This window comes from Pollachius pollachius (assembly GCF_949987615.1).
Source record: "Pollachius pollachius genome assembly, chromosome: 4".
In the NCBI taxonomy this organism is placed as follows: Eukaryota; Metazoa; Chordata; class Actinopteri; order Gadiformes; family Gadidae; genus Pollachius; species Pollachius pollachius.
The window spans coordinates 15,901,869-15,917,769 of NC_136937.1; the positions used below are offsets into that span (position 1 = coordinate 15,901,869).

The window sequence follows — 15,901 nt, forward strand, 5'->3', positions numbered from 1 at the left end:
CTTTGGCTTTTGGCCTCCCTCTCGATTATTATGCTAAGAACCATCCATTAGCACACTCGTAAAAGCCCTCGCATATTTTGTTTAACAATGACAAAAAAACACACCTTTTACACCACACACACACAAACACACACACACACACACACACACACACACACACACACACACACACACACATATTATAATTCATAAGGTTTTTGAAAGGAAGTCTTGGTGTTTGTTGGTGTAGTGCATCACCTGATCGGTTGTAGTGGTTCATCCACCCATCCATCCATCTGAGTGGACACTCCACCTTGTTGTGAGGCCTCAAAGGGAATGATTGGGTAGAAGATGGCTCCTTTGACATCGCACTAAGAACCATACCGGAAAAAATGTGACACCCACCCCTCTATGTCCACACACGTTTCTATGGATACATGCTGTTCAACTCGCCCTGTATCTCCAGACCAATTCGCAAACAAACATACAATAAACAAACATACATTTTGTTACCCTTGTTAACATTTTGTCTTAATCGCTCCCCACTGACGGCCGGTGCGGGGGAGGGGAGATGATTGGATAATAACATCGAAGTCGATGCTGATTAACACGCTGCTGCCGTAATCAATGGTGCGTCGCGTGTGGGCTGAGGCTGTTGATCTCAGCTCAGACTTTGTTTTTATGCCGTCTTTAAGTGCACAACAAAACATTGCTTTTTCGTGGATTGATTTTTAATCATAAAATCACAGGAGTGGGATTAAATAGATGGCTCCTCCCGCCTGTCTTTCACCAGATGTATTGTATTTAGCTTGTACAATCATCGGATAAATGGTGCTCGGGCGGGGGGGATTCATGGGCCAATCACTGTGCGGGGCAATCCTGCAGTGGAATATAAAGAGTAAAAACCTTCAGAAGAATCCATGGCCTAATCTGAAAGAAAACAAACAACCGGTACCCGTAACGGATCAAGATGGGTCTGATGGACGGGAAAAGTTGAAAAATAAAAAGCAATTATTGTCACGATCATATCCGGCACGGAAATGAAGGAGAGAGGAAACAGATTGTTTCTGCGTTCTGACAGCGGGCAACATTTCACAGTCACAGTTCACAGAATCTCACACATGATGCTGATGGTGATGGTTAGATATAAAAATTTGGCAATATATAAGCAAAAGTGCTTCCAGGCACTAAATCAGGTCCTTGCTACCAAACAAGGTGTTGACCAGTGCTGCATCCAAATCAAGCCAGACGTCCAAGTGCTGGTTTCATTTTGGTTTTATACTAGAGTTTCATAACCGCTCCATAAATACTTCCCAAATCCATATATTTCACATCCTCCTGGGAGAAAAGTCGAGCTGTGCATAGCAGAGCTATACCTTGGTAGGGTTGCGGCGCTAATAAGTTATATTTTCATCAATAAAGAGAGAGCCGCCTAAAAGAACAGGCGGGACCATTATCCATTTGTGAAGCTTGGGGGCTCCGCTGCGTGGGGTGTAAAGGCCAGGACCAACGTTCTAAGCTTTGGCTCAGATAATGTCCTTTCGGAGGACTGCTCCTAAAGTGCAGCTTATTCAGAACGCTATGCTACAGGCTACTGTGTGTGTGTGTGTGTGTGTGTGTGTGTGTGTGTGTGTGTGTGTGTGTGTGTGTGTGTGTGTGTGTGTGTGTGTGTGTGTGTGTGTGTGTGTGTGTACTAGTATTCTTCACAAGTGGGTTTATGCCCGTGCAATCAATGAAAATGAAACCCAGCTTGCTGCAGAATATTGTAGAACATTCAATCAATAACAACTCTCATGGCCTTTGTGAAAAAAATATTAGCAGCAATTCACTGTGTTGTGTATTCGGCTGACAGTCCCGCAAAAGGAGCCTCATCACTTCTTTTGGTTTGGCTCGACTCATAATAGTCCCCTACTTCATTGCGCTCGTTCATTTTCAGTTAGTTATTTTTCTTAATGTTGTCAGTTAAAGCATGCTCCCATTGACCAATGAGCTATCAGATTGAACCACAGCATGGAGGGGAAGGGATTATTGCCGTTTGCGGTATCCTGAAGCTCTATATCTACATAATATAATATAATAATAATATTATATAATATATATATATATATATATATATATATATATATATATATAATATCACAGCCAAAAACTATGTGCGCCTCGGATGATATTATGAATCATAAAGAATGCGTCTGATGTCTCTGGTACTTCCACAACAAGTAAAGATTCATAGTGGGGGTTATCTCCGTCATGGTTGAGAAGAATTGGGGGAATGGAATTTGGCCTTGGCTCTGTCAAGTCCATATTGAACCGCGTCATGGAGGAGAAAGGGATTGTACTCTGGGAGCTGAGCTGCCGGACTGCCGTCGAGCTCCCCCCGTTGGAGCTGCTGCCGGTGGCAGTCCGGGCAGCTCTGGTGGGTGTACCCCGGGAGCTGACGGCCAGTCCGCCGGGGGAGCTCGTGGCAGTTCGGCAGCTCAGGACTGCCGCCAAATCCCAGGAAAAGTGTTGTTTTCATAATATGTCCCCTTTAACGTAGATTTTCTGGTTATTTGATTGTTTTGGTTGGTGAAGTATGTGTGCTTTGTTTGTTAAAGTTATTCACTGGGAGAATGGACAAATGTGTATTGAGGGATTTATTGTCAAAGAAAGGATGATGAGAGGAATTGAGGTTCCTTTTCAGAGACACCACTCTGTTGCTCATGCTCGTTGACAATCTGCCTTTTTCATACCATCCTCCTTCACAAGAAGCAGTCAGAAAGAGCTCATGTCAAGGGCAACTTTAGAGTAGCTATGGCCCATCACACGCTCCGTCTAGAGTAGACTATCTCGCAATGGCTTGAAGTTATTATCGTCTCAATTATCAAAGGCGTCAATCCTGTGTCCTTGTTCACAGCAGAGACAAAAAAAAGATAGCTTTAAATCCTAAAGTCAAGTGGGGATTGTCTTTTTCTACACATTACATTCATTATGGCGGCTGAAAAAGGTCCACAGTCTCTGAAGCAGAGTGCCGCCACCAGCCAACACAACTAAAAAGACTTCTCAAAAGTCTGATGTCCACTAATTCTTTCAGAATTTGGTATTATGTCGACATTTAAATTTTTAATTAATATATATATATTTTTTAATTGTCAAGGATGCTTTAATTGTCATTTAACATTTACATGAACAACGAAATACAGTACTCAGGTCTCAGTGTGCTACCTAAAACCCTAGAATTTGTTTAACTTAAAATAAACTATTAATATAAATAAAGACAAACTAAGATGCAAAAATACATATTAAAAGAAGATATTTAAAGAAGGTTAGCAGTGTATTAATGAGTACAAGTGCAGCAGTAGGTTCCTTGTAAGTAAGTTGATAAAGTCAAAGTGCAAATGCAAATCAGGTCAGCAGTCGGGGTCCTAGACATTAAAGTGCATAAGTGCAGTTAATCAGTGCATAATCAGGAGGTGTTTAGCAGTTCAACAGTCTTATAGCATCCAGGTAGAAGTAGTGTTCCTCAGCCTAGTTGTCCTTGCCCGGATGCTACGCAACCTCCTGCCTGAAGGAAGGAGGGTAAACAGTCCTTGTGCTGGGTGGGTGGAGTCCTTCATGATGGAGGCTGCTCTGTCCTTGCATCTGGTGATGTAGATGGTTGATAGAGATGGCAAACTTCAGCCGAGGATTCGCTGGGTGGAGTTGACCACCTGCTGTAGTGCCTGCTTCTCTGCCACTGTGCAGCTGCAATACCACACAGTGATAAAGGAAGTGAGGATACTCTTCACCACACACCTATAGAAGGATTTGAGTATGGCTGTGGACATGCTTGCCCCCTTCAACTTTGTTAGGAAGTAGAGCCGTTGATGGGCCTTCTTGATGGTGTGCATGGTGTTCTCCCGCCAGGTGAGTGTGTTGGTAAGGTGCAGGCCAAGGTATTTGAATGTGTGAACCCTCTCCACAGCTGCGTTGTCGATGTAGAGAGGTGGAGGGATAGGGCCCTTCCTGCGGAAGTCCACAATCAACTCCTTCGTCTTCATTATGTTCAGGATGAGGTTGTTTTCACCGCACCACAGTTCCAGTCCCCTCACCTTCTGCCTGTAAGCCGTCTCATCCCCATTGCTGATCATTCCTATCACGGCTGTGTCATCTGCAAACTTAACTATGACATTACTGTCGTAGTTTGCTCTGCAGTCGTGAGTAAGCAGTGTGTACAGTAGGGGGTGGAGCACACAGCCCTGGGGACTGCCAGTGTTGAGGATGGTGGTTGAGGATGTGAGGTTCTTAATCCTTACAGACCGAGTGCTGACAGCTTGTTGACCAGTGTCTGTGGGATGATTGTATTGAAAGCAGAACTAAAATCAAGAAAAAGTAGTCTCACATAGGAATTGCTAGTCTCCAGATGTGTGAAGGCTTGGTGGATAACCGCTGAAACTGCATCAGCAGTCGAACGGTTCTGCCTGTAAGCGTATTGGTGACAGTCGGATGTGATGTCAATGGTGTTGACATCACAATGGTGTTGACATTTCTTTGGAAACAATAAATTGGCTTATCACTGCTCATAAGCCAACGAGTATGTAAATAATATATATTTTTCTTGCCAGTATTAGCATTGAAACGGGGAAGGGATTAAGTGGACAGGCACTAATTACCCCAGTGCCTGTAGAGGGGGTATGAATGGGTTGAGACAGAGTCGTACTTAAATCAGACATTTCTTGAGCAAGAAAGACACAGACTATTACCCATCGAGTAGCTCACAGCTGCTAGCCAGAATTAATACTTGCCACTTCCTCATGATGGAGAAACAGAAGGCAGTTATTGAGAAGCTGGCACAGATCTTCCACATCAGGCACCTGCTTCTCCAGCAGGGCCTGGCAGAGTGCCTGGGGACCCTGGTTCTGGTGGTGAGTGTACGGGGCCGGGCGGGGCTTGTGGTTTTGAAAATGGATCGATGTAGATTGAGTAGACACTTTTATCCAAAGCAGCCTGCAGTGAGGCTGGGGGGAATCAAAGAGTACAATCAAATAGGGGGTATCTGCTTTGTACTAAATCAATTAAACATGGACGGTCACTGATTCATGAATACAAACGTGAACAAGGCACCACAACGCGTTGCTTGACGGTACTTTACAAACCACAGAACAACAATATTACGTTTTTGATATAAATCTTTCATGCAGACTATTGTGGTTTTATCCCATATTTTATTCTTCATTTAGAAAGGACATGTTATCAAGTGTAAAGGATCACCCGGATATTATTGCATTGCATTACTAGTACAATGATTGGATGTCATAAAATGTACGAATGGTGCGAATGCGTCACTATCTGCAATGAGGATTTTTATTCATTAACTAGAAGATTAGAATATTAATTTATCTCATCCCAATATCGGGGATGTCCTTTCCAAAGACATCCGGTTGCAGCACACGGCTTCTGATCTTTGGCGGTTTAGAATTTCCACAGCTCTGGATGCTACTGAGATAAGGTCCTTACAAAACTGGTTTTAAATCCCCTGAAATAGATAATCAATGTCAGACCTGTCCGAATCAATTTGAACAAGTTTGACTTTCAAGACGAGTCGACAAGTAACTTTCAGAATTTTCCCTTCCTCTAGATGCAGCACATCAATGCACATCATACAACGTAGACAACAAAGCTGTTCAACTTCACAACGTTTTTCAAGTCAATTTCGGGTATGATATATAGTTCAAATGCTTCACATTATTAACATCTTAGAGACAAATGAATCCACACCAAGGGAAGAGTAAATAGTCTGTAAGCAGGTGTTCTGAGTTCCCACAGACAACACATCCAGAGAGGACACCAGCTGGGTGGGTCTCTGTGATGTCAGCAGCAGGCAGCTGCTGTGCAAAACACAGAAAAACAGAGGGAAACCCCTCCTTGACATCAGGAGGACCCAAGCATGTGTTTCCATGATTAAAGTCATGTATTTCAGGTTGAAAGTCCCCCCCCCCCCCTCCAAAAAAACAATCACACCCAAAACACCCACAAAAACATCTCCACGACTTTCGAGGTTCAAAACAAAAGAGACACGCCCTGGCTGAGAAGGAGACCGGGCACAGTGGGACCCCCCACCAGGGTGGTGGTCCAGGTGAGAACAGTTACAGTGGTCTCTCCCTCCTCCTGCAGACGTTTGGCTGCGGCTCTGTGGCCAACATGCTTGTCAGCTGACATCCCCATGGCGCCTTCATCACGTCAACCTGCCCTTTTGGTTCGCCGCTACGCTGGGGATCCTCATCAGTTGACAGGTGTCCGGTAAGGGGGTGTTACAGTGGTGTATAGAGACTTATAGGCAAACTTATTGGGGGGGGTGGGGGGAGAGGGCAGTGGATGGCTCGCATTAATTCAATGTTTGAGCGAATTTGATTAAATCCCAAAAAATCCAATTGTTTGGTTGCTTGTGTCTGTAAGATTTAGTAGGATTCATATATCAGTTCCTCAGTATCATGGATGTGAGTGGTGGTGAGTGCAGTATTTAGTGTTTACCTTACAGGAGTAGATCACCACACTGTTTGCCAGAACGACAGAACGACAGCCGCCCATCATCGGCGCTCTCTGTGTCAAAGGCATACAAAGAAGATGGAGGAAGGGGAGCGTTCCTCCTGGATCATAAAACAACGCGGCGCATGACGGCGTCAGAAGTGAAGACATAAAAAATAAACACTTATAATTTCCTATAAGTATGAGTGCTCCCCGTCGAACCAGACCCACCTCCCATCTCAGTACACACACACACACACACACACACACAGACACACACACACACACACACACACACACACACACACACACACACACACACACACACACAGAGGGTTATTATAAACCTCCCACCCAGACGGGGTGAGGATGTGAATGCCAGCAGTGGGAGACAAGCGCACGTGTGAACGAGCCATCGGAGCAGTTCACCTCCCCTCCAAGGTTTCTTTTTTTTTGGTTCAGAAAAACATTGACTTTTGCAGGCTACTTTTCTTTTCTCTCCGCCTTTTCATCCTTCCAATTTAGTGTGTGTCACAGAGACCTCCCTCCCATTTAACCAGGGTCTCACACGCAACCCACAATTACATGGAGATGGGCTCGGCGCTGCATTCACTCTTTGAGAATCAGGGGCGAGAGTATTCTCTAAGAAGATAAGAGGGCCTCCATCTCTCTCTCTAGTTGCACTGTGAATCACTGATCCTAGCCAAGATCTCCTTTAGGAGTCCTGTGTAGAAATTCTCATGTTTCTGTTCTTCTCGCCCTCCTGTAGACTGGGTAGCCCCGCCCATTCTGCCGGCGAATTGAGTTTGCCCTGCAGAAGGGTCTGGAGAAGAGCAATACATTTCTTTCTAGTTTTGATATGATTTGCAGGAGCAAATCACCAAGCTGGCTTTTCCCCCTGGCGCACTATTGGCTTGTTTAACACAATGACGACAGGGAAGCGACAGCAAGCAGCCAATTTTGTACAGAGTCATTTGAACTAGGCCCGCCTTCTTCTGCTGAAGAAAATGACAGCAGCTTCCCCAGACCAACATGCAATCAACGATGGAGCTTGGTCTGGCAATAGCTAGGCTAGCCCTCCGTAGGTGGTCACCTGAACCCGGCATTGACCTTTGCCCTTTGCCATGGAGGAAGTTCCCCGTCTACTTCCTCTTTCAGACGTTGGGGGCCTTCCTGGGCGCCGGGATCATATTTGGCATGTATTGTGGTAGGCGCCCTCGAGTTGTAAAATGGCTACGCTGGGTTCCATCTCTGATGTCCAAGGGGAACCTCCATGCTTCCTGCAGCCAGAGGCCCCACCCCTAAGTCACCAAGGGGCCAATCGCACCGAGCACAATTCTGCCCTTATAAACTATAAACTATTCAACAGTGACATTTATTTGACAATACGCCGTACCTTTGTTTGATTTGATTTTGATTATCCCTTCACCTCCCAAATCAGCTTCTCAACGTTGTTTGAAATTTGATCAAGCCCTTTTCTACATTTCTTTGTGAAGCAACGCTGTTCTGTGTCCGGCACTCAAAGTGAACATATTTAAAATGGTAAGCGTACCACAGACAATGGTGCGGCCGGTGCCTAGTACTGTTGTGTGTGATCGCTTGTTCCTCTTAATGTAATCTGATAATAAAAGCACCGCCGCAGCACCAACAAACACACAAGATCAATACTTATTCTTATTCTCTAGATGTGCTGTAGGACTACGGCCAGGGGACGCTGTCTGTGGACGGGATCAGCGCCATGGTGGGGATCTTCGCTACGTAACACTCCCCCACCTCAGTCTGCTCCACGGATTGTTCGATCATGTAAAAAATGCGTCATAAATTGTTTCGTCACGTCCCTTAGTGCGCGACAAAGGTCCGATTAAATCGGTGTCCGACCAATTGCTCCGGATCACATTGAAGAACAACATACCCGTTTAAGAATTGTACACTGTGACTCCGGTGCTCGATAGATACAGGGCACAGATGGAGCTCTAAACCACTCCATCAGTCCCCAGGTCATCTTCCCCACTCGCCCCATTTAAATGATCATTGTTTTGTGATTCTCCCCCTGGAATCGCAATCCGGCTATTAAAGGGCCCCTTAAGTCAACACTTTGGGTGAAATTGATGTTAAATGGAGAGCATGTGATACGGAACAAAAGTTGTACTGCACGCTGACAGACAGGCAATGAGCACCGCCTCCATTCAATCTGCTTTTTATTTAGTTAGTCCTCTGAAGTGCGGTGGATGCAATTTTTGTTTTGGGAAATATAGTTAGGGGGCGGCACTGAGGGGTGGTTTAGCTGTCAAGTTGCTTCACAAGATCGTTTTTGGAATGTACTCCGTTTGCCCCGTGGTGCTTGGAAATGGATTTATGCAGCTCTATTTAAAAGTTGACATACTTGCATGCCTTAATGCCGCGCAGCAATAGTGGGGATGCCAGAAATGTATTGAAATAGAAATTAATACGGTGAAGTATCTGTGAATTAGGGTTTGTCATTCTGCAGCGTTAGGGTATCAGGAGGTAAACCAAAGCTCACTGCACACTGTCTGATGTCTTAAGCATCGTTGGCCTGTTCTGATGCCCTGCTTTTGAAGGAAAGATGCTCACTTCTTTTTATACAAGGTTATACCTTTTGTCCAAGAAGAAAGTCTGCTGTGTTTTTCACCAAATAAATCGACCAATCTTTATCTTCCAAAGAAATAAGCCATTATGAAGATGTTGGCGATTCCGTCTCCCTTATAGGGACAATGTTTCCCATTGGATATAATGATAAAGTAGAAGGCGTAGTGTCACGAAAGAATACACTGCAATAATATGAATGCTAAAGATATTAAAACGCAACTGATTAGGCCTAGGCCGAAATATGCTATATCAGTCCTAATCCTGAACGCATTGTGCGTACATTTTTTCTTTGCATTTTTCCCCCTGGAATAATTCCACATTACAAAAATCAAAAAATAGCTTGTGTGTAAATTTATCTTAATGTGTTGATTTCTGAAACATGCATTGCTCAGTAAAGTATTGTATTGGATGTGTTTTAATAAAACACAACCAATACCACGCAATGTCCAGCTGGTGACTCCACTGAGGCCATAGTGACAATGCTCTTAGCACCGTACGAGTACCTCTGGAGCCCTAGTTAGCTTAGAGTGTTTTCACGACATTCGTTACGCAACAATGCTTTCGGGAAACGGTGTGAAAACTGTACGATGCTCGTACGACGAACTTCATGAACCACTTAGGCTAACGATGCTTTCGGGAAACAGGGCCCTGGAGGCCTTCACGGTGGGCCTGGTGGTGCTGGTGATCGGCCTCTCCATGGGCTTCAACTCGGGCTACGCCGTGAACCCCGCCCAGGATCTGGGGCCGCGCCTCTTCACCGCGCTGGCGGGCTGGGGCGACGGGGTGTTCATGTGAGTAGCAGGAACATTTTAGATACAGTAGGGAGATTGCATCACCTGTATCCAAAAGGAGCAGTTTGACTGTGAATGCTTTTTGGGTTGTAACCGAGTAGAGCACACGATGGAAACATTGAAGAACTACACTGCAACAAAGTCTATTATATTCTATGATTCTGAATCGATTCACAACTTCCAAAAATCAATGAATATTTTTTTTTGGCCTAGGTTTTATTTAACTATTTTGTCTTCCGTTGTGTGTTGGCATTGCCATCAGTAGATATACTTTTTCCAAATATAAAAACAAGGTACTCTTTCTTATATACAACTTTTGTATTGCCAGTCAAAATATTAAGTTACAATTCAGTTAACCCTTGGGGCCCCATAACATCTCTAATGAAACAAATTTTGTCTGGTCACCTTACCGATTTGCTCAGGTGAATTCTGACACATTGCTTTAAAAATCACAGAAGGAACAGAACGATGGAAGTCAATTACAATTGTTTAGTTTTGTTTAGTATTGCCCTTTTTTTCCATGACATTCCACAATTATTTTGCAGTTCAATATCATGCAAACGTAGTTCAACCTGCCCTATGTCACTTTTGTACCTCAGCTTTTTACATTTCTCGAGAAACCTCAGACTCAAGAAACAGGAAGAATTTCAGAAGACCTGTCGCATGAAAATATATAACTATACCTTCAGCTAGAACCCAAGCCACCAATAAAAAACATACATATTGCAGGTTTAAAAAAGGTGAAAGATAGAAGTGTGCAAAATTACTAAAATTGTAATGCAAATAAATTCTAATTGTAAAATGAATCCTAAAGAAAACGTGGTCTCCAGTAGTGCCTCTTCTCTGGACACTGCAGTCATTTTTCTCCACAGAGTGAAGGGCTACTGGTTTTTGGTGCCCCTGTTCGCCCCGTTCCTGGGGGCATTGGTGGGGGTGGTGGTGTACCAGCTGATGGTGGGCTACAACGTGGAAGGAGAGGCACGCATCCAGGGAAGACGATAGAAAGAGGAAAGCCTCAAATGTACAACTATAACCACCATCAATGAAGAGGCATAAGAAGCCTTTGTGTCGTGTGTTGCTTCCATATAAATATTTTATGTTATATATTTTTCGTAAAGGTATTACGTTTCCTACGCATTATTCTGTAGATTGTTTTGAAGTATGTTTGATTAACTGATTGCAACAAAAATCCTTTAATTGGCTTTCTAATAAATTGGCAAATCCTTTAAATCACTCCTGTCATATTTTAAATTATTTTATATTATTTACACTGCCAATTCTTTCTATAGGAATTACATATTCTTTGTACGCGAGGAACTTGCTGAGACTATACTGAATTCAAAAATGTATTGTTTTCAAATTGTAGCTGTGTCTCTAAGTCCTGAAACTCAGGGCGTGCAGACAAACAGTTTTTAGCATTTAGATTTAAACAAAGGCAGAGATAAATTAAAACTAAACTCATAAAGAAAGGTGTGACTCGGTTTAGAATACACAGTTATGTATAGAAAATAACCTCTGTTGAAACCAACTGCTTTTCAATTTGAACATGTCGTTCTTCTGATCTTGTTTTATTTACCCTTTGCTCTTGGCGATCAAGAAGAAAGTTGAGAAAATAAACCTCTCCTCTGAGGAAAGCCTTAAGATTAAGATATCTCTTTATTTTTTATATATTTTGGGCTGGTTTGAACTCAATTAGATGACAATACGATGGCAATGGCCATCCAATCGGGCTTCTAAATCAGAATGCATCATGGGATGTGGCAATACTGCACCAAATTCAGAGGATTTGAGAGTTGTAGTACTGCAAATCTTGAATCACCATAGATATACAGTTACCTAGGCTAATGGCAAGTATTTTCTGTCACGTCTTGCATGAAAAATGCTGTGGCTGTGTGGCTGAACACAATGCCTCTATAATGACAAATTATCTCACAAAAAAATACGAAACCAGGAGGAAAACACCTTTATATAACCTAGTACTACATATTAGGACGTGTATGCTCTTTTGCTTCCAAAATGGAGGTAGTCATTGCTATGTGACGTCCTTTTGAACAAGTCCTATAGGAATAGCAAATGCACAAAAAATTGAGGATTCCAGGATGATCCATTGCAAGCTACACTTAAACTTACATGTTCAAAATGATCATGTCTGACATAGATTGGTCAAATAGACAGATATATTCTCTTTAATTTACATTTATCCAGAAAAGAGGATGATTTCCATATAGGAAAGACAAGCAGTTCTTTTAAACAGAGCACGCCCTCACCTTGAGTGCAGAGCAGCCAAGGTGAAAGTTCAAGTATGTGTTTGCAGGGAGGGTAAGAGTGAAAAACAATTCAGCGTTGCTTACTGCACCACTTATCCAGCAATATGTCCTTTTGGTGTGAACATTATGCTAATTGAGTTCTCCTATCCTTTCAAACGGTGCAAGAGGTCAGGAGAAGTTAAAGTGAAACTGAAGAATACCTGGGTAGCGGTAAAATACATAATTCATAACGAGAGTCCTGCAACCAGGGGTCACAACAGTCTATTATGGTTCACTTTGTAGGAAGGGGCTTCATTTCAAGATGTGCTTATTACTTGGTGGACACTTAAAATTTTCTATCACTAGTCCAGATAATCTCCTGATCTATCAGGCAGGTTGATGTGGCATGCTGCTCAAACTTTAGGCACCGTTTTCACAAAGGGAAGACGCAGATATTTCCACGCGGTTTGGCCTCTCATTTACACAAGAACCCCGGTTTTTATCACAGAAAACGATTATTTCTAAAAACTCCGGCCAAAGTGGAGATTTCTGATAACGCCAGTTATGGGTTGTCGTGTCAACTGGGAGAAACTGGGTTTTAGGTTCTCAAGCATCACATTATGTGCCAGAAAATGCTTAACGTCATGTGAGCTAAATGTGAGCAAACTATGTTTTCAGTTTGTTTGGCTTTCATGGATGCTGTTAAGTTGGAACTCATTTTTATGTTTGTGAAAACGCTTTTGGCCTGTTTGCATTTGCAAATACAACTGCTATACTATATTGAGGAGCAGAGGCGAAGGAGTGCACGGAGGTCAGCATTTTTACTATAGCTTTCCCTTCCAAGACATATGTACATTGCCTGTAAACGTCACCACCGCAGATTTTGGATCCAACCTGGGCGAACTGCGGTCTGGTGGGCAAACTTTGAGAAAGAAGTCGTCCTCCCGGAGGAATGGCATGAGAACTTCCGAATGTCACGGTCATCTCTACTGTGGCTTTTGGAGTTACTGCGTCCTTCCATAGAAGGTCACACTACTGTCATGCAGTCGCCGGTCAGTGTAGAGAACAAAGTTGCCCTCACCCTATACTATTTAGCTGATCAGGGTAGACTACGTAATATGGCAAACACATTTGTTTTATCTAGATCGGCCGTTTCAATAATAATCAGAAAGGTGTGTAGAGTGATAACTGTCCACTGGTCCTCTACAGATGACCTGAGAGATAAAGACACACTCAAAGTAGTGAATGTACCTGAAATGCTCACACTGACTATTGTTCCACAAGAAGAGAACCCAATACCTCCAATATATGCACTCAATGTGATTCACACTCTGTGGATTCACATGACACTCTTATTCTCAGTCCTTCCCCCTCAGAAAGGCAGGATCCATGGCCGACTGTGTTCTGCATTCCAACTTTCTCCCACAACACTGAGCTGGCCTTGAGACAGGGCAATGATATGTATCTAAGAGATGGTACACTACTGACATTTACCAAATGTCAAACATGATATTCTGGAGCACCTGGCAGAGGCAATGTTTTCCTACATGGCTTATCCCAAGAATGCCCAGAGGTCAGCAGTAGCCCAAGCTCTAATCGAGAATCATCCCTGCTTGAAGGAGCCTGGCTCTTTTAATGGATGTTACAGGTGGCAATAAAGCCTCAAATATGAATGTGGAAACTACCAGACAAAACGTAAAGCACTGGGAAGCCCTGAACTCCTGGTAAACTCACTGAAACACGAGACGAGGGTGACAGAAAAGCTGCAAAAAATATCAAGAAACCAAGGAAGGCAGAAGTAAATTTTCACACCAAACTGGTGAGACAGAAAAAACTCTTGATTTAATAAGACTTGACCTTATTGAGTCCACAAAGAGAAAGGACAGTGTCAATAGCATCAACTATATGATGGCCAAAACATACAGTTGGAGAAGACAGGAAGTGGTTGCCATGTCCCCCCGGGTTGCAGAATTCAAGGAAAGATGGCCTGCCCTCTTTGAACCATTCCAGGTAAAGAGTAGCTATGCAGAAGTTGCTCATACAACCACACTCCAAATATACTTAACTAACTAACCTTTTAACAACAGGAACAGTAGCATCACAATTTACAAACTCATTGGTACACAGTGGAGCAGTTTTGGAATGTACTAAAATGGCTGGTGACTTATTTTGAACACATTAAGTAGGTCTCAAAGTCTCTGTTTTTAAGTCATCTTACTTGAATCATGTCATAATAAAGGATACCAAAAAATGGAAATTAATTTTTTCATTTAACTCTCTGCTATAAAATGAAATAGTGCATTTAAAGAAAAACATTTTTTAACTGTTAAACTGTATTGAAGTTATGGAATTTCTCCACTCAAATCTCCCTATTTCTGAGCACTGCTTTCTGTTATTTATTTGTGCAATAATTGGTGCTAGCAGGCTAAAAAATCAAAGTAGCGTATTCACCATTTTTTTTGTAGACTAGAAACCATGTTGAAACTATACACTAAATGTAAAACCATCTGCACATTAACTATCAATTTACACAGACCTTGAATAGATGCACTTTCTATTTATCTTCATTGTTGTGTCTGTATTTTGTGCAGGGAAAAGAAAAGGTAAACGTGCAACAAGATCTGAAGATGGAAAGCATGAAGATCTTTGTGTGCCGGGAGCCATCGTTTAGGGTGTCCCAGTTCTTACCAACGTCGACAACATGGCCAGAGCATGCTGCCTTCTTCTAGGACTGGCATATGCCCTGAACCTCGAGGATCCTTCAAAAGTTAGAAAAACCTTTGAAACACAAAAGTGTTTAAAAGATTCCTTGTGAAACTGGACACACTGGCGGCCAAGCCAACTTCAAGGTTCACTACCCTAAAAAACAGGTTGATGGCCTGGACAGCTCTTGGCATCACTCTCAGGAATGGCTGTTGTTTATTTAATTGTATCTGTTTGGTTAGAATTTTGCAGTTCTCAGACATTTCAGTTCTGTTGCTATCCAAGCTAAATGACAGTTCATTAAGGTTTTCTCTTCCTGCAGTGAATTTTTCACTTTGTGCCTGTATGTCATTCTAAAAAATGTCGGAAAATTCCAAAATGTTTTTTTGGTTTATTTCCAAGTGAAGCCTTTTCGGGAGAATATCAGAGTTTAATGTTGAAACTTTTTCAGGATGCGCCTGTGTGTCCTTCTAAATAAATCAAAAAAAACGAACAACCTTTTTAAACTCAGGACAAGACTCACTTCATCCCATGCAATTCAAGTTCAGGAAAAATCATTCAACTGAAATGGCAACCTGCTATCTCATTGAAAAAATCGAAACAAATATTGACAGTGGGAGTGTTGTAGGTGCGGTATTTTTGGACCTGAGCAAAGCATATGACACTGTTAATTATAGCGTTCTGCTCTCAAAAGTGTCCAATTTTAATTTGTTTGTGGAAACAATGAAATGAATGGAGTTCTACCTCACTTGAAGAAAACAATGCACCAGAGTTGGGGATAGCACCTCATCTTACATTGGCTGCTCTGTTGGTGTCCCGCCGGGCTCAATTTTAGGACCTCTGTTATTTAGCTTATATGTAAATGATCTGCCATTTGTATGTAAGTTGACACCCAAATGTACGCAGATGACACGGTCATCCTCGCACATGGAAAGAACAGATGTCAGGTGGCAGCCAAATTAACAGAAGCAATGGCTCATTGGCCAACATTTCTGATTGGCTCTGAGTCCTGCCTGACACTCAACATCAGTAAAACAGCATGTATGTACTTTCATAATAGAAAAAATGGAAAGCAGCCTGATATAATTGTTA

The 15,901-nt window shown here is 42.7% G+C and overlaps 1 pseudogene across 1 annotated transcript; it reads left to right on the forward strand.

Annotated features, from left to right (window-relative positions):
• Nucleotides 1-4,754: 4,754 nt before the first annotated feature.
• LOC307074200 (aquaporin-3-like) lies at nucleotides 4,755-10,862 on the forward strand (annotated as a pseudogene). Its single transcript has 6 exons — nucleotides 4,755-4,862; nucleotides 6,160-6,222; nucleotides 7,232-7,236; nucleotides 8,159-8,220; nucleotides 9,714-9,860; nucleotides 10,733-10,862. The product of its transcript is annotated as an aquaporin-3-like (transcript).
• The last annotated feature ends 5,039 nt before the right edge of the window (nucleotides 10,863-15,901 follow it).